The sequence below is a fragment of the Taeniopygia guttata genome, chromosome 2, assembly GCF_048771995.1.
Source record: "Taeniopygia guttata chromosome 2, bTaeGut7.mat, whole genome shotgun sequence".
Taxonomy (NCBI): domain Eukaryota; kingdom Metazoa; phylum Chordata; class Aves; order Passeriformes; family Estrildidae; genus Taeniopygia; species Taeniopygia guttata.
Window position 1 is genome coordinate 24,732,090 of NC_133026.1, and position 24,545 is coordinate 24,756,634.

Here is a 24,545-nt window from a genome sequence, read left to right on the forward strand (position 1 = left end):
TTTTATGTCATTTACAGATAGTGGCCTTTCCTTTTTCCTGTGGTGGTTTTAAGCATGTTTACACAGCACATGTGGTGACTCTTCCTGTGTTAACCTAAGACTGAGGGTGCAGGGAGGCTTGATGGAGAGATGTTAAGCTGACATAATCATTCCATCCCATCATGAAGCTCTTTGGACTGCCTGTCTTTTAAGTGCCTTATGGAATGATACAACCTAGAGGGGTTTATTTTTTTTTGTTCTGCTGTGTTCCATAGGCTTTGATGTGAGTTTTTTTACTTTGTTTTGCTAAATTTTGGGCAGATAGAGGACAGTAGCATCCTGCTGTCAGTGAGCTATACAAATTACCAACTCTTCCCCATTGCAGTGAATTCTCCCTAGTCAAGCTAAAAGTTTGAGGGTTGGTGTTGCCTTTTCTTTTCTCTGCGTAGAAATCTTAAGAAAGTGTATTCTGTGTTGTTATAATGTGGAAGATTTTGTCTTTGAATCTGCGCAAGATATTTTTGCTATTATGTGGAGTTACCTTACTGCTCTATCAAATTTTTTTCTAGTGCTGCAAGTTAAGAAATTAGTGCACAAGAAGCGTATGAGAACTTTGTGTGATCTAGGACTACCTGCACTGAGTGCAAGTCTTTTTTTAGTTTCTATTCTTACAGAAACCCCCTGGATTTGTGCAGTATGTGATGGTGTTTCCAGCTGAGAAGCAGCTTATAGGATTGAACTCTGAAAAGTATTTCAGATATTATGAGCTGGTCTTTCCCAGATTTTTTCAAAAGCTTTCAGAAATGCTATTTGGAGCACTGAAAAAGAAAACTTTGAGTTTCCCACAGTAGAGAGTAACAAAAGTGAATTCGCTGCATATCATATGTCACAGTGATGTATTTAACATAAATGGAATGAACAACCCAGTCTAGGTCTGTCGGAACTCAAAATGTCCCTCAGACATTTTTAGAGGTTCCAGGCCTTGGTCAGAAGCATTTTAGACCCTGGCAAGCAGCTGAAAACAGCTGTGATTTTGAGTTTGAACCATGGAATGAATTACCAACTTTAAAGGTGGAACAAGCAGTCACAGAGGGTTAGATGGTATAGTAAAAGTAGTCACAAATTAGAGGGTAAAATTTTTTAGTATTGTACAGGGGGGTTTTAACACCTGTACAGGGGGGTTTTACTTTGTACAGGGGGGTCAGGAGTTCTAAGATGGAGGAAAGTGGGCCTGAACCTGTTCTTCCTCCTTCTTCTTCCTTACCTCCATGTTCTTGGTGATGTTGGCATTTTTCTATTGGTTTAGGCTAGGGACACACTATTCAACGTAGATGATAGATATTGGCACATTATTGTAAATATAGTACACGTAATTTCTTGTATATAATGTTTGTACCATCCCACTGAGGGGCAGAGCCCCACACGCTGCCCTGCAGGACAGACCTGCGGCAGGGCAGCAGAACTTGTTATAGATAAGCAAGAATAAACAACCTTGAAAACAGCACAGACGAATTATGGCTTCTTCTTTGGCAACGGGGCAGAAAGACAGAGACTTTCTACAATCTCGGAATCACCAATACCCACAGATTCCGACATAGGTCTTGACACAAACTGTCCCTCGTGTGTCCATTCTGTTGTGTCCTTGGGCTCTGGCTGTACATCAAGAGTTTCTGTCCCATCTGGGAGACAGCAGATGCTTAGCAGCAACTCAGCGTATTTTCCATAAAGCCTCACTTCCACCTTCGCAGAAGAAATTGTCATCTCCTCCCTGTGCAGACTGGGAGTAACTTGCTTGTTTTGCATACAAAATAATTTTTTTCAGTCTATTTGTGTGCATATGTGAATGCCCTCAGATAAAAACCTTGCTTACAAATGTATATTGATTGTGTTTTGCCTTGAGTTCAAATTTCAGTGTGGATTGATAATATAAATGGATGTATGTTGTGCAATGTGTGTAGGAGGAAAAAGCAAACAGCACCTAGAAGGTACTATGTAAGGCCAACTATTTTTATTTCTCTACGTTATGGTTTAATTTGCTCTTAATTATGGGTTTCTCTATGGCCAAAACACTTATGCCTTCTAGTTTTTGCAGATTTGCTGAATCATGACATCCAGATAAAAAAAATTGCAAGTGTCAAGTACTGTAGTTAAGTACTGTGTTTAGTGATTATTAGGTTTGCATATAGTAACAATAAACATAATGTAAACAATAGAAATAATAATAAATATAAACAACATGTAAAGAAATAATAATAACAACAATAATAAACATTAATCAAATAGTTTTTCTGCATTGTTAACTAGCTGTATTTCTAGAAATGGAATTGCCTAAAGCTCTAAAACCTAAAAAAAAACCTTAACAGGCTTCTTAAGTTCAATTTTGTTGCTCTTACGTATTTTCAGTGGCATTTGTAGTGGAACTGGGGAGCCTGTGGGGACCTAAACCCCATACTTCTTCCATCTCAGTTGTTTTAAACATTGTCCAGGTTTCCTGTTGCTGCTGGGATCCGTGTCCCTGGTTTCCTGTACCTGACAGCCATGCAGCAGAAGGGTGGGAGGCAGCCTGGGCTGCATGGGCAGTGAAGAGCTGGATCTGCTCCTGCTTGTGGTGTTCAGGGAGGAGCACCATCTCCTCTGCTCCCACATCAGGTGTTCAGGCACTGTTCATGAACTTGCAGTTCAAACATTAGAAACACTGTTCTAATCTAGCCTATTTCACTTGTGCAAAATAAGTACATTTTAGGCTTATCTAAATAGATACAGTTCATCAGGTTCTCTTCTATTTCCATGTGGTACCTTCTAAATGTTTTGAGTTCCTTATCACCCTGATGACTTCCCCGTGCTTGGCCCAGTTACCTTGGAAACGGGCTCACCCGCACATCTAATCTCTGAACTGGTGAAATAATATGTAGTGCTTGCAAATGAATTTGAAGAAAGCTTTCTCCTTTTTTAATTGAAGAACGTTAATCTCTGTTGCAGAAGTATCAGAATTTAAGAGGGTCTTTTTCAGGTTCAAGTAAAATGTTGTACTTGTTTCTATTTGTCCTTGGAAACCTGGCAAAGAGAATTAACCTTATCCTGTATTTTGAAGTAGGTATCTCTTGAAACCAACTGCTTGCAAGTAAAACTTGAAAAAACATGAAGAGGCACAAAGTTGTTTGCTAATGGGTGAGGCTAATTTATACAGCTGTTGAAGCAGTATAGCAGCAGCATTTTACTGCTTGGTGATGGTTCAAAAATGTCTCCTTGTACAGTTATGCATAGCTGCTGCTCAGTCACAAAGAAGATAAAAAAAGTAACAAAAAGATAATACTTTTTTCCTTTAGCTCCTTCTTTAGTTTTCCACGTGTAATTGCTGGTATTGTGTTCATCTCCATACTATTAAAGTTTCGGTTTATAACATATAAACACTAGAAGTTGTATCCAGTTTTGTGATCACAACATAAAAGCATTAATTTTTCTCATTATCTTCTGAAAATTTATTGTAATGATCAAGACTATTTTTAAGGTTTTATCTGAGATGTGGAAAGTAAGAAATTTATTCTGAAAAAAAACCCCAGAACAATATTTTATTTTCAGTGTAAACATATTAGTTATTTCTGGGGACTTTTCCTGAAAATTAAAACTATTCATAAGAGAAAGCACAATCTGACACCAGAGTTCATTGTGGTGTCATGTTTTCTAAGCAGAACTCAATGCTTTTGTTTTCCAGTGTATTTCAGATTTTGACAGGTTATGGAGCAGAATCATACATGGTATTTCATGAATGATTTTTTAGAAATTAATTTAATTTTAAGCATATACTTAATTGTGGTAAAAATACTCTCTTTGCAGTGATACAGCAAGTAGTTGATCTGCTGTTTCTCATTCATGCATTTTTTTGTCAGTATGGTCATCTGCTTCTCCCTCTTTTTGACACATTCAGGTCATTGAAGAATTTCCTGAGGGTGCTGAGGGCTTTCATATATTGTTAGATATGTTTATTCCAGAGTTCAGGTAGCAAAATTTCATCTTGAAAATTTATGTTGACTCAAAGAGTTCTAGAATTTTAATAGTTTTTTTTTTTTTCCTCCAAAGCTTTATCAAGTTTGCAAACTGCTTAATTGGATGTAAAAACATGAGAGAGCAGGATTTATATACTTAGCTGAAAAGAAATGCAGCTTTTATTTTTTGATTAGTCTGCTTATGGTTGCATGCTAAGATTCTAATAATTAGAGACCAAAGATTTGGGGGCAGGAATTTGGAGGGAATTTTGTTAGGGTTCAGAGAAAATCTCATAAAAATGTAGGATCTTGATGGCAAGCGTGTGTGGATTCTTCACATACTTCTGGGAGAAAATGTGTGTGGATTGTGTGACTTGTACTTTCCTGTTGCTTGGGAAAAAATCCAGGATACCTGAAATCCGAAAAAAACATGCCATACACTGAGATGATAGATTTTCAGTTGGTGTGGATTTACACTAAAGCAGGTTTAACTGTGTTCATTTTTAACTACTAAAGTACTGAATATGAATGATGTGTTTTCAAAGCATTAAAAAAAACCCCCCAAAAAGTAAGCAAGAGTGTCCTCAGTAGTAGCTAGCATGGATTCACCAGGGGAACATCATGCTCAACCAGCCATATGCTGCTAGTGATGCCAGTGATGAAAGGACTCTCTTGGTGGGTGAGGGGAGGGCAGTGTAGTTTTCCACCTTGATTTCATTAAGGCTTTCAACAGTCTCCTGTAACATCTTCACAAAGAAGCTGACAAAGTGGGGGCTGAAAACTGACTGACTGAAGCAAGAAGCACAAAGCCTGACCTGAGAACAGTCGCTAGCAGTGTGCTCCAGGGGTCAATACTCCTGTGCAACATCTTCAGCAGTGATTGGGATTATGGAGCAGAGTGTACCCTCAGGAAATTTGCTGATGGCACAGGTCTGGGAGGAGTGACTGATGTTCCAGATGGTCATGCTGCTGTCCAGAGGCACCTCAGCAGGAGAAATGAGTGGACAGGAACCTCATGAAGCTTCAAAAGGAAAAATGCTAAGTCCTGCACCCATGGTGAACAGCCATGTGTAGCAGTTTGTGCTGGGGGCTGCCCAGCTGGAAAGCAGCTTTGTAGAAGAGGACCTGGGGGCCTGGAAAGCACAAATATGAACATGAGCCAGTGATGTGTCATTTGTGTGTACCTAAGGAAAAGACTGTTTTACTGTCAGGGTCACTGAACACTGGTACAGGGTGCCCAGAGAGATTGTGAAGTCTCTGTCCTTAGAGATCTTCAATTTGGGATTAAATCAGCCTTTTTAGCGTCCCAAGGCTGCTTTAGTTAGATGGTTCATGTCTTTCTCTTCCATTATGGTTTGGGCTACATAGCTGGACTATATGTAAAATAATTCACTGCTGCCAAGTGATCCCATGTTTGTTGTAGCAAGTCAGGAAGTAGGAAGACCAAAGTACCACAGGAGATCTTCTACCAAGGAATATTAAATCTCACATTATGTTTTTGAATTTTACATATGAATTATTATATATAGGTGAAAGTCAGTTTTTTATGGCTGTGGTTTGCATGATTTTCACTAAGGAAATGTTTATATTTATTCCTTTTTCCTGTGCTCAAGATTCAAACACTGTCAAATAGTTAAAACTATTATTTGTTGACCTCTGTTACTGATAAGGGTTAAACTAAGCTTGTGCTGGACATGCTGCTTTGATTTCAGGAACAGACACTGAATGTACACTGAGAAGACAAAATGGCAGGCACCAATTTTGATCTCTTTGAAGACCTTGGCAGTGCATCCTTGCCTGTACTTTTGTGCATATTTTGTGAAACTCCCTGTGCAGCATACTTCAACAAGCCATGTATCAGTGTTCATTGCCGTCAGTGCCTTTTAATTTAATGAGATATTCCTCAAATCAGCTTTCTGGCCACTGCTCTATGCGTATTATACCTGTGGATGAAAAGACTTGTGTCACCTACTGTATAGGTTTCTCTCTTGTAACAGTGACAATTTCATAAGATTCAGGAGTTTGTAAGCACTAGTTTAGGTTGAATTCTTTCTCTATTCTGGCAGGTACTTTACATTGCTCTGACAACATAAAAGACTCAGCTGGCAGAAATTACCTGGCTTTGTACATTGAGTGTGTCAGGGTCTTGCTGATGTAACTACATTTCCAGCAATTCAAATATAAACTTTTTATTGCTGCGAGTATTTTTTGGTTTTCAGATTTTAGGAATTGACCCATCTCTCAAATTCAGGTGCTAGCCTGGGGAAAATCTTCAGTTAATCTGGTTAATTTTATATATCTGAGCTGAACATAACCTGTTTTTCTTACCCTGTAATTTTAGTTCATTCTTCATTCAGGCACTTCACGGTAACTTTTCCTAACAAATTACCTCATTAAATTTAGTAAATAAGACCTGTTCCACTTGGCTGCTTTCACAGTTGGTTGTATTAAATAACTAATTAGATGCACAAGCCATTTAATAAAAAAAATTACACTCTCTGTGTTCTATAACCCAAACAATCGGACAATTTCTATAGCAGCTGTGAAGCGAAAGTAGCTCAAATCATCAGGAAGACATTCTATTTACTATATGGTAGCTGTTAATGGCTTTGTCGATGAAGTATTTTGAAGCTGGGAATCCATCAGCATTTTAATATCTGCATATTACTTTATTTCTCTGCAGTTATTTGAAAAGCACACTCTGTTTTTCAGTTAATAAAAATTATAGCATAAAAAATATAACATTTGAATTCTCGTCAGTTTGCTCATCTAAGCTTTTGTTTGCATCATTTTCCTGATGGATTAAGCAAGCAGCTGCTCTTTAATCATAGCATCTGTGCCCCTTATTTTGACTTGAAATTTCAAAATCTGCAGTTTCTGAAAAGTCTAAGCAAATGCATTTCTTTTGTTGGTCTTGTTCAAAAGAAAGTAGTTTGAAGACTATTAAGAGTATTACTGATCTACTGTCAATGTTCTTAACATTTAGGATGTATCATTGTTTTCCTCTTTCCATACATGGATGCAGGGTTCTTGGGAGCTGACAAGGAGTATGACTACCTGAGAAAAATGGTTATTTGGTTTTCCATTAATGAAAGGTCTTTGGAGTAATTTTGCTAACTGAAATGCCAGTATAGATTGGTCTAACCACTAGTTGAGAGTGACAGAAAATATAGGCAGATTGTTATGATGATGTTCTTTTGATACTGACAGAAGAAACAAAAAGCAGAAGAAAAATTGTAGCCACAGTCAAGTCTTGAGGGTAATGAAGACTTTGTAGGCCAAGTGTTATAAACTTATTTGCCATTACTTGTTTTATATCGTTTAAAATGGTTCTAGACTCGTGTCCTACATGGATACAGTTTGTGGTTTGGCACATTAAATTGTACCCCAGAGAAGCAGACAGAAGCACATTTAGTTGCTGATGCTTAAATTACACAATACACTAGTCACTAGCTTTTAGAATAAGTACTGTAGTTCTCACTACCTGTTAACAATTAGGGGTTTAGGTTTTCAAACTCCTGGATTTGGTTTTATTTGCTCTTTATTATTGCCATAATTATTAACAAAGCTGAATGTTGTAGCCTTCATGTCTTTTCCAAAACGCTTTGTACCTCATACATAGGGGTAAGTAAAAATTAATTATTCTTGGTTCATCCAGCAATGACTGAATTCTGCTGGTCTCAAAATCAGCATGAAAAGAATGGTGTCAGTGACCTCTCTGTCCTTTTTTCCCCAAAAAGGGAAGAGGAAGGTCTGAAGTGATAGACAGAGGTTTCTGTTCCTCTTATGTACTTAGGAAGAAAATAATTGAGAAGTGTTAGGCAACTATTCAACAGCTACCAAGGGCTGAACTGGGGAAGACCCAGGATACCCTGGAACTTAGAGGGACCAAGCTGTCCCTGTGGGAAGAAAAGGCTGAGTCAAAAAAATCCTGATTTGTTCTCTGTGTGCAAACCAAATGTTGCTGTTCTTGTTGTATTCAGAGTTTGTCTCAGTGGTCACTCCTGTTCCTTGAAACCATTTGCTGACTGTCCAGCATATTTTACTTATGTTGCTTCATAATTCACTGTGTAGCATTTATTAAGTAGACATTCTCATTGACAAGTAGAAATTTCTTTGTGTTTCTTCCCTTGCATCAATTAGGAGAATGGTGCTGGTGAGGAGAAGGAGCAGGAAGCATGACTAACCACCCACAAAACAGAGTATTTAGTTTTACAGTGAAGATTCACGTTTGCCCTCTCCATTTCTAACCTTGATGCCAGTTCAAGTCAAATCAAGCCTGTGCTTATTGACTTGCCAGAGCTTCCTGACGGAAAACATTACTGTTGGCAAATTACAGAATGGCTAGGAGTATCAGACGAAATAATTGACGCTTCACTGCAGTAATATAAATGACCTAAATACCCAGTTCTAGTGGAGCCTTTGGGTGTGTTAAAATTTTAGACCTTGTGTAGAGTACAAATTGCACACAATGGAAAAATGCCACCAGACCAAAATATCTAAGTCGTTTAAGGAACTCTTTTAGTAAAAAATATTCTCAAATAAATGTAAAGCAGTTGTAATTACTGTTTTGTTGATGGCTAGTGGCATGTCTTCTGTGTAACCCCTTTGGAAGAATCTTTTTCATCTTTTCAGCATGCTGGCACATCCCCAAGGCTATGAAAAATTGAGTCTGGGGATGCAGAAATTAAATGCATTTTCAAATGCTGACTTTTTTCACTACATCTTTTGAATTAATTTTTCTTTCTTTTTTTCTATTTTAAATAGATTGTTTTTTTACGTAGTTTCTAAAACTTAATAGCACCTCCTAATTGTAGGTGATTCAGGTTTAACATTTTTCCTTTGCAAAAGTACTGCCATGGCTTGTTGAGATGTTGAGCACCCACCTCACTTGCTAATTTCCATGGGAGCTGGAAGCGTTCAGCTTTCATGGAAATAGCAGTCAAGATGTCTCAAGCAGAGGACTTAAAAGCTGTTGCTCTAAAAATGGAAGGCTGCTTTTGGAAATGGAGTCCTATATTTGAAGTGGCTTTTTTAGCTGCGTTAATTTGCTGCCTTTTAGTTTGATTCTGAATCAGCTTCACTGAGGGAAGCAGGGTAGGTATGCAGGGTAGGTTTCAGGATGGATGCACCAAGGAGAACGTGGATGATGGGAGAGGAATGCCTGGGCCAGGACTGCTTGCTCTGGTGTCCCCCCATGACTGGGTGCCCTGGCAGTGCACTGTGGCTCTGGCTGTGCAGGCTGATCCATTGCAGATGGGTTTTGGCAGCCTGCAAGTTTAGCAAAGCTGAATATAAAGAATTGTTTAGGATGCCATATTTTAATATGGTGATGTGTAGAGGTTCAAATTAGAGGCAGCTTTGGTTTTCTTGGCCAATTGTACCTGTTGGAGCCCCTGTGTATGTTAGGACTCTGATTCTGCTTCGAACTGCACTTACAGTAGAGCAACTGCAGGGATGAGCTCCTTGGGCAGGTTGAGCAAAGCAATGTTTATTGAGCACCAGTCTGGTAACATTGCAAGGGAATGGCACTTCTTTAAAATCCTGCCTGGTGTTGCTGTAGCATGTATGTACATGAGATCATCATTTATGGTAGTTAAGGAGGATTTCAGCAATGGAGAAGAAAAATAAGTAGGAAGCTGATGTCCAGGATATCCTCCTTTTACTTACTAGATTTTCAGTTATTAATTGTACAGAAGAGCTACTAGGCAAGAGCACATGTCTGCTAATTTTGCTTTGGCACTTAAATAATGTATTTAGTTGTCATTTAAAATAAAGCAAACTTTAAGAGCTGAAAAGCAAAGGAATAAAAGGAGTGTAGTGAATGTAGAACTGAGAGATGTGAGGTTGGTGAGCAGTTGAGGTCAGGGCAGTTGGTCTGATGTAGTAGTCTTTTTTCCTGCTTGAAGATGAATGGAGAGGAGGCATTGGGACAAATGCAGCATCATGCTTAGATCATTTCTGAACTGTAAACTGCAATACTAGCCATCTGCCAATTTTGAAGTAATGGAAAAGGAATTTTTTTTTCCACAAAGGTTTCACATGATTATTCTTTTTTTTCAGTTACTTCAAGTTTCAGGTTTTTTTCATTCAAACCTACGATTTTATTTCTAGATTTAATGTATGTATTTTAACTTGGATTTATAACCTCTCTTGATGCTTGTTTAACCATAGATCGTATGGAAATTCCTATCTCTTATTACTGGTATGGAGTCATATGTATGCCACTGTAATGGGATTTTTAATTTGTGTTTCCTTCTGCTCTGCTCAGCCAACCATAATATCTTCGAGAAATAGTCTGTCTTGAGGGAAGGAATAAAATTTATGGATAAAATTGATATCTGAGATCTGTTCTTGAAGGTAATTTCCTCTTACATCTGCCCTGTTTGCTGCCATGACAGGGATATGTATAGATGAAAAGCAGGGTGAAACTCTCTGATTGAATGCTTTCCTTTCCTCACACATCCTGTTTAGCAGCCTGTGCCTGACCATTTTAAAGGCCTGCTGTGCTGCATTGCTTGACACTACAGGTCACAACTAACAATTATGCAAGTTAATTACTCTTTCTTCAATTGTGAAAGGCTTATATAAGGATTTCTTTTAAAACATGTATAGTTGGTTGCCTTGAAGAAAAAAATGCTATTGTTTTCAGGGGAACATATTGTATAATAGAAGTCAAAGCAAGACTCTACCCTGAAGCTTGCTCTCAGAGATAATTTAGCCCAGATCTCCTAAAAATAAAGTCCTTTAGGGCAGGTTCATGCATACTTGAAACTCAGCTGCATGACAAGGAACTGCATTTTCAAACGTCTACATTTTACTTCAGGAACCCATGGTATTTGATGTTTAAAAAAAAAAAAATGGAATTCTTTAGATATCTTCAAGCACTAATCTTCAACCAAAAATAATATTACATGTGTAGAGCATTTGGAAATACTGGATCCAGAGTAACTGAGTAACTTGGAAAATTAAAACCATTTTAATTCAGCTGCTCTGAAACATCTATTTTAATACAGCACAGATAATTTAAAATACAGTTGTTTCCAGGTTCAGTTTTGAAAATGTGAAGTGGTTTAAAAAAACCCAATAAATTCAGTACAAAACCAGTAATTTCCATTTTCTCTGGAGCCAATCTGGTGTGTAACACAGCTCCTTTTGACTTTTACTATCTGTGGGTTTTAATGTAGGTGGAAAACTTGCCACAAAATAATAATCTGATAGTACTCGACATTTTTAAAAAATGTTTTTTTCCCCCACCAGATTTGCAGCCTACACAGTGAAGTTATGTACTTGAATAATGAGAAAATGTAATTTAGGAAAGCAGGAATTTACTGAGTATAAGGTCTCAAATAGCAGAGGAATTCATTCTCAGTATTGGGCCTTTATATAAAAGGAAAAAAATGTTAGTAATCACTTACTCAGTTATTTCTTGAATATTTGCAAATTCAAATAAAACAGAAAGTACTGTGTGGATGTATGTTTCAGTAAAAATCAGTAGGTACTAAATTTACAGATGAAGCAGTATAGAAGTAGGAGCTTTGCTGATCTACATAGACAAAAGCCATCTTTAACACCATTGATAATAAATGGGATTCAAAATAGGCAGTGGTACAAACTTGGTGTAATACTATTGGCACAAAAGTGTTTTCATTCCCCTCTCTATAATGACTGTAGTGCTCAACATGTTTTTTAAATGTAAAAGAAAACAAACAAATCTAATTTAGAAAAATACATATGTATTTAAATATAAGTTCTTAAAGCAGTATTTTGAGGGAGGGTACTGTTTATTAAACAAACAGCATTCTTTTAAAAAAGTTTCAAGACTTCTTTCTTTGGATTATTCAGCTGGTTCTGGTTTGGGTTTGCATGTGTTTTAGCTCAGATTCTCCCTTCTTGACTGTGTATGCAAAAATCTTCAGTTGTTTTGTTAAACTTCAGGCTGACTATTCTGTTCATAGGGCAATGGGGATACCTAACCTTGTGCAAGAAAAATGGATTTACTGTAGCCATTACGAAGTTTTTTTAGGTGTAACGGATGAGGAGTCTATGATGATGGTTACTGCAGCCTGGTTAAATGGTACTTTGTCTCACAAGCTATCTGCATGGAATAGTGAATAGTTCTTGAATTACAAGTACATGTAAATAAAAGACTGGGTATAAGATGTTATATCATGATTTGGTTGCTTCAAGGAGTTCAAAGCAGTTTCTCTGCTGCAGACACTGTGAGGAGTGGAGTATGTCGAACATCTTGTTGCTGTTTCAGCCTTGTCTTAAAGGTAACATGGAGTAAAGTTTGTTAAATTCATGGTTGCTCAAAACCCCTGAAGTTTTCCTCACGTCTTGTGGTAGAAAATGCTAAAAGAAGCAGCTATATAGCCTCATGTTGCATATACCCATAACTATTACTTGGCATCTATCACATTCCATGAGAACTGGTTGCTCTCAGAGCTCCAGAGTGCAGTGACAGCAGAATTTTTTTCCAGTTGCTGATACCAGGGATTTCTGTTAGCAGAAAGTGGGTGCATCTCCCACTACTCCTGCTAGTAGTATAGTCTGGCCAAGTTGCATGAATTCAGCTCCCAGATATTGCCAGAAAGAGCAGAATAGAAGTAAACTTTCATAATAATATTGAGCTTCTTTTGGGAACTGAATTTAAAATGTTTCATTAAAACTCCTGGGATGTCTTCAGGTTTATTTTCAATTCAAAGTGTTCTAATACAATGAGTTTATTTGAGTTTCTGGGTTTTTTGGGATATTTCATTCTTTCTTGCAAGGACACCTTGCTAATTTTTTGGAATATGTTTTTTAGTATTATTTTAGACAGCAGAGTGCTTTCTGGTTTATATTTCAACTGCCACATATGCCTAACATCTTTGTCAGTTCTTTGTTTTATTTGAACTGAATTGTTATCAGACTCGATAAAAGTTGCGTGCAAGAACTGCAAGGCCATGTTTTCTGTCTTGAACCCTCCCTGGAGTCGAGATAGAGTACAGGTTTGAAGATAGGTTGGTGACAACTCCTGATGTTAAACAGTGCAGCTGTCATTTGCCAGAAATGACAGTAGACAAGCTACTGGCACGTGCTCTTTTGTCTCCTAGAAGTGTTAAAGCAAGCAAGCCTCCAGGAGGGAACCTTCTGGAAAACATGGGAAGAGTAACTAAGAAAAGGAGAAGTTTATTCAGCGTGTCCAGCTCCAAAATTACAGCTCAGCAGGAGGAAGTAACTGGAGGTGCTAAAACCAGCTCAGCTTCCTAAACTGCAGTAGATCAGGCCCTTGAAAGAGAGTTGGCTGTTTGTCAAGCACTGTAATTTCTTCCCTTGTTAAGTCATACTTTCTGCATTGTTGGTAACTGATCGCACAGTTCCATAGCTGCCAGTCTGAATGCAGTGGAAGCAGTGAGAAAAGCACAGCCTCAGGAAAGAGAGCAGCATCCTATTTGCAGCAACCTGCGAGCTTCAGCAGGTCTTCATCAAGGTTGTCTGGAAGCATCACACAAGCCTCAGCCTCATTCCTCTGCAGAGCAAGTTCGAGGAGTTTGTTGCATTTTGTTGGTTTGTTGTATATGTCTTAAGTTCTCAAGAAAGAATATTTCTCTGACAGGGAAAACAATTTTGGAGAGAAGAATTTGCTCTCAGATGTTCCTCATCAAGCTTGTTGAAAAGAAAAAAACAACACCAAAACAAAGTTGTTTTACTTTTTTTTTCTTCCCAAACTGCCTTCTACTAGCTATAGAGATATTACTATGTATTAGTTTAAATTCTTATAAGGTAGCTCTAAATCAAACTTTCCATTTAAAAAAAGAAGGCATTAGTAAACAATGAAAAATATGTCTAGCTTGGTTTCACCATGGTTGTTGGGAGATAAAGAAGACAACTAGATACTAAGTAGAATGCAAAATTATTCCCAAAGACTCCAGCTACTTAGCATTCTTAGGTGTTACAGCTAGCTGGCTTAGTAAGTGACAATTCAGATAAATGAGGTTTTCAGTATCTTTAAACATTTGAGAAGCACATCCCTTTCTTTTAGAATATCTATCCCTCCGGTAAATGAAAAAGCAAAAATGGATCTGGCTGTTTATTTTTGTCCAGAGTTGCTCTTTTAAATCAAATGAAGGTACATCCTCTGCTCTTTCTCTGGAGAAAACTTGTATGAGTTCTTTAAAATGTATATCAGTAGAAGGAAAAATCCTGAATTTCTTTAGAAGTACGCACCGTCAATTTTAGAATACAAGAGTGATTCTTGGTATGAATCAGATATATTTCCTTTTGTTGGTTCTTAATAGCTTCTAGTAGACACTGTAATGATGTACTGCTACCTTGATCTTGATATCGTAATTGTTTAAAATGGAAAATGCTTTGAAATACTGTGGATGGCACAGTGGGAAGCAGAAGTAGCTCTTTCCTGACATTTTTCTGAATAACATTTGGAAATTTCCAAATAAGAGCACCATTTTTTTTCACATGCTGTACTGAGAAGTATATAATGCATTTCTAAACCTTCTCCTGGCAAAGAGTACCTCCAGGGAGATCTTTTGTGTTGAGAGTTGGCGTTGAGGCCCCTTGGCATCCATGGCCATGGTGGGGGCTTCAGGGCGGCTGATGGGCAGCCGGTGCTGCCGGGATCGGCCAGCGCCCGGGAGCTGTGGCAGAGCTACCCCGTGCTCCAGGTGTGGCGAGCTGCTGGCATCAGAGCCACAGGTACAACGTGTCCTCCAAGGAGAATGAGCATTTGTTCTATTCCCTGTTATGGTTTATTTGGAGATGGGAAAATGAGCACAAAGAGCCTGTAGCAGAGAAACTAGTATCAAAGGAAACTAATAATGCAGTCATTGAAGAGAGGTAAAAGAAGTTTGTTGTTGGAAAGCTTCCAGGAATTTTGGGAAATAGTAATTTCAAGAAATAAATCTTACGTTTTTAGGGGGGAAAAGAAGTGCTAAAGAACTCTTTGAGGTAATTTGAAAGAATACTTCATGAAACAATGGAAGTTTTTCTCTTTAAGACCTTAGTTGGAATGCTAAGAATTGCATTGTGTAATTAAGGGTAGGAAGCATGTACATGCTCATGCACACAGTTGTATATTATACATAAATGCCCGAAGGCACTGTAGAATAAGTGTATATATATATGGATTTATTGAAGCATTAAGTGGAACCTATATAAGAACAATTTGTGATGGCATCCTTTAGGCAGATATATCTGCTAGTAGAGAACTTTATGCAGTTTATGCTTTAAAACAGGTGGAAAATCTCTGTATAGATCATATAGAATTCTCTGCATTAAACTCAAGCCTGAATATTTACTGCTGTTTGTTTGGAATTCAACCATGATGAATACCTGACTGTTCTGTCTTTAAGGATTTTGCATAGAAGTGCATGGAGGGAAAATGTCTTTGGGCAAGCCCAATAGGTATTAATACTTAAATAATTCTTAAACAATGTGATCTTGCTTAAATTAGAACTCTTATATACTCAAGACAAATAATTATATTCACCACAAGGTAATATTTTATCACTTTTTTGGGGAAGGTGGATAGAGAAGGATTTCTCTCTAATAATTTTGTTTAGTAGAGTAGAAGAGCTGGAGGAAAGTATCAGTGTAGGAGGAAAATATTTTACATTTTTATTGTGTTTTCATATGTAAAACTTGCAGTTTGTGTTGCAAACAAGTTGTCTGTGATTGTCAATGAAGACAAAAATAGCTGTGTGAAACAAGGCACTTTTTCTTGCTGATTTTGGATCTAAGCAAATTTGCCTTTAAAAGTATCAGAAGATATTAGTGATGGAAAGAGGAATGGTGATGTTAGTTTAAGAACCACTTTCATATGAGAATAACTGTCCAAAACTAGCACATATGTACCAAACAGGGTTTTGAAGTCACTGGGCATTGAAAAAATGGCCAAACCATTTGTGAGCAAAACCTCTGCTGAAAGCTTAGATGCTGTTAGAACTCAACCTTGAAATTTATGCTGTAGCTCATGGCAGGTCTTTTTCATTTTAAGCTCTGTCCAGGAGCTATTAATTTAGTTGTGAGAAATTGCTTCAAGCTGCAAAGCTTTGATTTTATATTTTTTTAATACAGTATACCAAGGTGAAAACCAACAGAAATTGGTTAATCAGGTTTTGAGTTTCAGGAATGTTACAAAAGCCGCTGACACCAGGAAATCTATAAAAGCCTGGTTGCAAAGTCAGTACAATCTGGCATTAAAAAGATTTCAGTTCAGACCCGTTACAAATGAACAGATGATAATTATTTTAAGCTAAAAAATAGGTAATATATTTTTTAAGATTTCAGCTGAATCTGTGGAGCAAATGCTATGCTACTGAAAATGTATTCTAAGGTCAAAGTGTGGGGTGCTGCGCTGCTTGCTCAGCATGAGAGGGAAACAAGTAGGAAAGACAAATTAGCTTTACATTAGTAGTCCAAGAAAAACTGTTCCAGTGTGCTTTACTTATGGTTTCAAGTGTCTTGCTATGGACTTGGAAGAGTATGAACTGATTTTTCTTGTGATTGCTTTATAATCAGCCTTTTAACTTGTTCTGAATCAATTTCCACCTGATCACTTACTATACAGATGGGTGAGTCTTGTAGGAGCATATGAGTTGATCAAATTTTTTTTCCCCTCCTAAAAAATAAATAATGGTTTGCTTGGACTCACTTTCCATATCTGTGCCTTTCACTATGATCAGTAAATTTCTGCTTTCTTTAGCTATGATTTTCAGCTGTAGTGTATGCTTTATCCTTGCCCTTTGGAAGAAGGAGCATTTTCAGCACACAGTGTTCATGTCTGCATAGAAATCCCTCATCTTGATTGTAGTTCCTGCCAGCAGTACAGCCCCCTGCAGTTCATACAGAGCTTTCCTGCTGTTTGCCCCACAGCTCTCCTTGCTGTTGCACCAGGATGATTTTCACATGTTGGCTTTAGTGCAGCCTATGGAGAATGGCACGATATCCTACCTGTGTTCACTTGTATACAGGGCTCCTTATACCATAAGGAAAGCAAGTGCTTGTTCAGCCATTCTCCGCTGCTGGGCTTTAGAAGAAGTGAGTTCTTTGTTTGAAGGGTTATTCAGTAGTTAAAAAAGAAATGTATATTTCAATGGTATTTCCTTTTTTAGGTTTTATTTGTTCCAGAAGATTTCAGTCCTGCTCCAAGAGTGGTCTTGAAGTGTGGGAGGTTGCCTTGCCTGCCTTCAGGTACCAGAAAGTGAGCTTGTCTGTCTGCTGGGCTGGGGCTGCTGGCAGCCTCCTCTGGTGCCTGCGTGGGTTCCCTGCGCTGCTCCTGGGGAGGTTTCTCAGCTGCGGGGTGGAGATGCTACAGCCATTGTTCAAATAGGAAAGTCAGCTTCCTACCTGAAATGATGTGCTGTGAACACTCCTCCCCTGTAATGTCATATAAGGAGAAGAGGAAAATGTAGAATAAAAGAGAAGAGCCATGAGGAATTCAGCAAGGCTGAGTGGTGAAGGATTGCCGAGTCAGTGCAGGTAATGTAGGTGAAAGCATATGAGGGAAGACAGGAGCAGAAGGGAAGCAAAGCAGTTTTCACAAGGGTCTCTCTTTCTCTGGTCCCACCACACTAACATCCAAAACCATCCTGATAATCTTATATGCGACTTAATTGTCAAAAATAGTCAGTTGTAATACTGGTTCACAGTTGGGGTTTTGAGAGACCACCTGAGCTGAATACTCAAGTTTTTTTAACAACATGTTTAAACAGCCAAGGAAATGGACACCTTCCAAAAGATTGATATTTTAACTCGAGGTGAGGGGGTAACCCTGTGTGTGAACTCATGAATTCCACTCAGTGCTGCAATGTTTTGTCTTTTGGATGGTGCTTATTGTATCAATTAATGTAAGTCAGTTTAACATTGTCCTTCTGAATCCTGTTTACACAAGGGTTTGGATAAATCCATCATCATCTCTGTGTTGCCATTGTCACTATTTTTTAGGCTCAGGCACCGTGTTGAACTCAAGAACACAGTCCAGCTGCAGCATGGCCCCTTAAGGTTTATGCTGTGCTGTAAAAAGCATTTTCCCTGTTTCTCCAAGTGTGCTGTAGTGCACAGTGTTACATTTTCTCAAGCAGGTAATACAGCTGGTAAGAGGTGTTGTGTAAGACTTCAGTAAGTATTCCAGAAATAGCAATTCTCTTAATGCAGGTAGGTCTTCCCAGTGGGACCCTGGAGCTCTGGAGGCACTGCTTGGGTTGTTCTTGCAGATGCTGTTCAGCTGGCACGGCTGGAAGGAGCTGCTCCTTCTCTCCCTTCACTTTGGCAGTCCTTTCAGTCCATCTTTTTAGAGCTGCAGCTGCATTGCTCTTAGCTACCCGGGCAGACCTGAGCCACTGAACTCGCCTGAATAAAAAGTAACCTTGGAAAAAGAGGAGTGAGTTATTACAGACACTTCGAGTTTGGTTTGCCTGGCACAAAGCAGCAAATTCCTGCTCTCTTAGGCTTTTGGATGATTCTTAACATCCAGAGAACAACTGCAGAAATCAGGTGGTGTTTCTGCTCTATCTGCCGGATACACACAGGATCAGATGCTGCCGATATTAAAATCACAGTCCCGTTTCAGGAAATCTGACTCGGTGTCTTTCCAGGCCACTAAATGCTATTTAAAGAGCAAGCATATAGGAAAAAGAAAAATACCAAAATACTACAGAAATTAACAATGTCCTGAGTTAAAAGTAAAGCTAACAAACTTCAAGCTGGTTTGCATCAGAGTCAAACAGTGGTTATGAAAGCTGTGCTAGAATTCATTCCCACAAGATGTGTCTGTGTATTTTTTTTCATGGATGTTTTCTGTACAGTAGATAATTTCTGCAGCATCACATTTTTCTGTTAAGTCCTCAGAAGGTAAGAGTGATAGCAGTATTAACTGAAGATGTAAGGGATTCCTCTGTAGAATTTCCTTTTATCTGAGTAAGCCCCCTCTATTTCAGAAGATGGTTTGGTAGCTTTAATTGATCTTTACAGCCTTTCAATGAGATCTGTGGACTTGACAAAACTGTTAGGGAAGAGGAGTGTTGGATATATTCATTGATGTGTTATCTATATGGAGAGTCTTGTTTTGTTTTGCTTTTCTGCAGTAACTGCCTCTTCTCAAACATCAGAGCAGAAGGCACATACAGGATGTACAGGAAGCACAGAAAATTAGTTTCTTCTTGTTAGAGATTGCCTCTAGTAAATTGTCACAATAAGTTTTCCTAGTTGCTTTTGCAATGAGGTTTAACTGATCAGTAAGACTCTTTAAAACTTCCGAACATGAAATTTAAATACATTCTACAGCAATTAACTTGTAAAAAATGCCTTTCAAGAACAGCAGCAGAGGCCGTGGCATGCTCCTTTTCTGTGTGTGTTAAGGAAGAACATCAAATATGTGTGAAATTCATTTAATATTTTCAAATAAGTAAAAAAAGAATCCATTCTGCTTGGGAAAATACAGGACACATGTGTGTAACCAAAGCCAGATACATAAGATTTTGAAGGTACATTGTATGGGAAGTAAACGACCCCAAATGGTTACTTTTTTTTTTTTTTTACTGAAAATTGATTTTCTAAATTAGCTTTTAAGTGTGTTACTGTTATTTCCTTGACATAATGAGAGGTGTGAGATTTGCCTGCACTGAAGTATGCATAGCTGAGAATTGTAATTAATTTAGGAATGGACTTAAGCAGCTCCCCAAACTGGTATGTTAATTAAAATATTTGAAAAATAAAGACCATTTTTGTGACTGTTTTCATAGTTTTGCTTCTGAGTGCTAATGTGATTGCTATCCAGCGACAGCTGTCACAAATAATTAATTATTATTTGTCTTTATTCAGTATTTATAGTGTGTAAGTTGCTTGTTAGTATAATTACTCCTGTTCATAGATTCCATTTGCCTTCCTGCCAAAGATTTAGTGGCATATTTTATTTTGGCAATTTTCTATCAGTCTTTTACATCTTTACCTGATATCTTGGTTGTCTTATTGTCTCTTTAAATACACATACAGTTCATTGTTAAAGATTTTGAGATGTCTTTGCTGGTTTGCTTCCTTCTGTTGTGCGTTAGGCTTCCTTGTTCTTTTTTTATCTACCTTAAAAGCCCAATTATATCCTTTATCCTTCTCTGGCATGTGTTTCTGTTTTTTTAAATTTTTTTTGTAATGGCTGACAATAGAAGGAAAGAAAATGTGGGGTGTGTAGCCTTGCCTCAGCCAGCCAACCCTTCAGCAGTTTTGCAGCACTTACAGTGATACAAATGTGGGTTGCTTCTAGACATTTTAGCATGTCTGTCAGCCTGGGTAGTGGGATGTTTACTGCGTGACTATACTGGCTTTAAACAACAAAGATTTTAGAAGAAGGGTGGGTAGGAGAAATGGTGAACTAGAGCTGTGGCATTTGTCAGCTACTTGAGGTTTTCTGTGTTCATGGGAGTCATCAGGATTTTATTATTTGAAGCACTCTGCTGAGATACTGAACTGCAGGTGGAAAATTAGAGTCAGTAAAACAATGTTAATGGAACAAAATTAACTGTTCTTCTGAGTCAGGGTATTCCTGATTGTGGAAAGCCCTTCATGGTGGCATCATTTGCTTCCTGGAATGCAGAGGGGGGTCAGGATTACCACCTTGAAATAGGCCTTTGGTGCAACAGACACCTACAAAATCTTTTTGTTCAACCTTATGCACTGCTGCTGCTGCTGAGACTGAATGGCACATTTAGACCTTTGATTGAAAACCAGTTGCTTCCCATTGGAATATGGGTAAGTCTGGCCAGTATTGAAGGGACTGTAGTCAAGGTCCATCTCTAGAGTGGCAGCCAGCAGTGTGGCATCCAGACATGTTCCTCAGCAGCATCCCTGACAGAGAGCTGTTCTCCCTGGGTGGATAAAATCATTAAAAGAGAAAAGGCAGAAAGAAACTAGGCTGTGGGAAAGGGATGAGGAGAGGACAGAGCATCAGGTGGAACAATGGGAAGACTGTGGGTTGTCTTGCTGAAATTGTTCTTCATAATTGTGGTTCTTCCTACACTGCAGTGTGAGACTGGTAGGATCCTTGCACTCTCTGAAATTACTTCTAGTTTGGGGTATACCACTCTTTGGTTTTTTATATTAAGTGAAATTCTCAGTGAAGTGCGGTTAATGTATAGTGTTTATAGCAAGGTTTAGTGGTTGATTACATGAGAGAGGTTTCCTTTTAACTTCCTATTTTTTTAAAATAACAAACTATCTTTCATTACATTTCTGAGATCTATTATTAGATCTATAGTGAGTATCTATTACTGCACTTGAAGAGGAATCAATGGACTTCCTTCTTAATGCTCAAGGGAGAAGAACATTGTGAAGTGGAGGTCTAATTTAGAATAAACACATTGAAAACAGAAACAAATTAAGCAAGCTTTCTGTACTGGGAAGTCTCTCACTGACTTGGAACGGAAGCTGAATTAATTCTTAGCAGGGGAGAAAATGTACTTTACAGGTGTCCTGTCTGCCTGTCTTCCCAAATTCTCTTTCATAAGGAGTTTTTCTGCCTCCTTTGGCCAGCAGCCATTCTTCTTCTGCAGCCGCCCTGGCCAGGAATGCAAGCCCTGTGCTAGCTCCACAGTTTGAAAGGATAGATCTCCTTCTATGTGAAAAGGCTGGTAATGCCTATAGGAAATTTTGAGTAAAGATTTGCTGTCATTCATATATATGAAGTAGAAGCAATGCCCTTATTTTTGTTGCTCATGGCTGTAATTATTCTGGAAGTCATAACTGGCTATTGCCTTGGATTTAATTGTAATGTGATTTATCCATTTAAAATACCTTGACAGCAGTTTACTTCTGTACTATGAATATTAATTGTGATGTGCAGAGCTATTGTCCCTTAAGAAGAGGAAATGAGACCATGCGGGCTCTCCTTTGCATTCCATATGCTCAAACAATTTTAAAAGAGCTTGTGATGAGCCTGCCACCACAGTGTACCACCTCAGACTACCCTCATTTCCTCTGCCAGGAAGGATCCTTGCAATTTTACAAGTTATCCTAGAAGTCCCTTTAATGTTTTTTTGTTTTGGTTTTTTTTTTGGGGTTTTTTTTGTTTTGGTTTTCTTTTTACTTTTTGTTGCAAATAACAGCTACATTAACTTTCTGTTCATGGCACATGCTGTGTAAATGGGTCTAGCATGATTATCACAGAGTTGTGAGTTTAACAGCCTGAAGTTTTGTTTTAATGTTAATTTATGTGTTTGCTGGTGCTGTGATAGCTGCTTTTATTTTATTATGGGCAGTTTAGAAAGATGTTTTCTTTCTCCGTACGTACAGTTATGACTGTGTCCATGCACACACAGTTATGGCTGTGTTCATCTTAGATGAATTTGTTATTTAAATGGTAGCGCCTGTTGTAAACCTTGAGCCAAGTCTTTAGTGTGATGGTGCAGATGTCCCTTGGTGATGCTCTGCCAGGGTGATGTACACAGGATCTGTTTCGTTGCCTTTAATGAAAACTATGAGAAAGATTAATTGAATAAAACCACAGATGGCATTCCATTAAACTGGATGCTACCAATTTACGGTAATGGGGGGTTGGGGTTTTTTTTTGGTTTTATAACCTTTTGATCTCTCAAGACTGTTTCATTTAAAATGCGAGTCCCAGGCTACCCTAAATGCTGAAGCAAAATCAGAGTAGCTATACTACAGGTACAGGAAGGGGGAAGAAAATTATTCCTGCAGTGAACTATCATTTTCAGATGTTAAACATCCCTTGGAAATTACAGCCTTGGGACAGCATTTCTCAAGTTTGCTCTAGTATTAGTCATCATTTATTTGGATTTGAATTTAGAATAAATTAATTTGACATCTTAAAAGCATTTAAGGAAGGTACAAATACTGGCATTTTCATGCATTATTTAAATATGCATATAGCAATACAGATGTCAAAACATACAGGCACTTTAGCCTGCTTGCAATGATTGTTTCAGTTTCTTTTTAGTAACAAGGTGAACATAAGAATGTATGTAAAATTCTATAATAAATGAATAAATTAAAATTTATTATATTTTTGCTTTCCAGTAGATTTTAATTGTGATTTTAAAATGTAGTTTAAGAAGTTTGATGAATAAAACATTTATCAAGCCAAAATATAAAAGCAGCAAATAATTTCTGTGTTTTTTTTAACAATAACTATCTCACATATACACAAGGAATCTACATTAATAACCCTTTCTTAAAAGCACATGATGAGTAGGTATCAACATGATGTAAATATGCCCTTGCTTGCTTTCTGGCAGATTACCTGTGCTTAGGTTATATTTGTGTATTGCACAAGATACTTATGTACTTGTCTGTAGCAGAAGCTTCTGTAATATTTTTATCATGGTACCTAAGAGGTTTGCTAGACTTCAAAACCAGAATAATCTGGTCCTGAAATGGGGGAAATGGAGGATGGGTAAGATCAAAATCAGATTCCTCTTGTATTACCCCTGAGAATTTATTTTTGAGGTTAGTTGTAGAGTTGTGTTTGCACTGTATATCCCCTCATGGTTTGTCCCTCCATATCCCCTCTTTGTATCTGTTTGGTTCATCCCAGCTTTCCCATCACTACCTGTATGTCCATCAAACCCCAACCCATCCCCCTGTTTCCTCCCAGGTGATGTGTCCATCACCTGGTGACTCTTCCCCTTTGTCCAGACCCTTCTCCCAGGGTCACCAGGTAAATGGACCCTGGCTGGGACTCCTCCCCACCCGCTCCTCAGTGGTCACTCTGAGGCCTTGCCCCCCGAGAGCCACTCCCGTGTCCTTCACCCCGTTGGCTGCTCGGGTTTCCCGGCCCCCTATATCTGGCTGCTCTGGGCGGGGACACTCTCTCTTGCTCTGGATGCCCTTCGAGGTCGGATGTGGCCTGGGATCTCTCCAGGCCCTCATTAAACTTTGGAACTAATCCTGAGGGAGAGCGCCTCTTTCCTTTCCTTGTGGGACCAGCTCATCTTTGGACTCACGAGGGAGCTTCTCCAAGCCCCCCGGGATCCAAGGAGAAGTTCCTTCCCTCTGCCCGCCTCGCCCCACTGCCCAGCTGGCCAGGGTCCACAGGGGTTCTGTTCCTGTGGATCCAAGGGGTAAATGCAGCAGTTAGTCTATTTTAATAATTACAGGACTCATGCTAGCTTGAGAAATTTATTTTAATTACAGTTTCCAGTAAGATTTTTCATGTAAACTTGTTTTTCTCTCACAGGTGAGTTGTTAAAGCCCTTCTCCATGTCATGTAGGCAGCACTGACACTCAGCACAGAGTTGGGTGAAGGAGAGGAAGTTCAAAGAACAGCTATTAATCTGTCTAATGAATAAAATCCTTTGTAAGCACCGTAAGATTTTGAAAGAGAGCAAGTTCCTGCATACTCAACAGATCTGGTTACCCTGTGACAATTACAGTGGACTATTGTAGAGAGTGAAAATTCCTTTAGAGACACTGAAGCATATAATAATGCATTAGAAGTTGGCTTTAGTTTGTTTCAGTTCAAGGTTAGGTTTTATGGCACCTCTTTCTTCTGCATATATTGAGCTCTTCTTTTATTTTGTAGAGCTTTTATGGAAGTTAATTGCATTTGATCTGACTTTCTGTCCCGCACAT

General features: G+C 38.4%; 1 protein-coding gene and 1 long non-coding RNA gene across 5 annotated transcripts in view; both read left to right on the top strand.

Moving 5' to 3' along the window:
* Positions 1 to 24,545, top strand: part of PPP1R9A (protein phosphatase 1 regulatory subunit 9A) — a 129,514-nt gene that overhangs the window by 19,637 nt on the left and 85,332 nt on the right. The gene's annotated exons all lie outside the window — the stretch shown is intronic.
* On the top strand, positions 774 to 1,673 carry LOC140682610 (uncharacterized). Its single transcript, XR_012054508.1, has 2 exons — positions 774 to 911; positions 1,578 to 1,673. It is a non-coding gene; the product is annotated as an uncharacterized lncRNA (long non-coding RNA).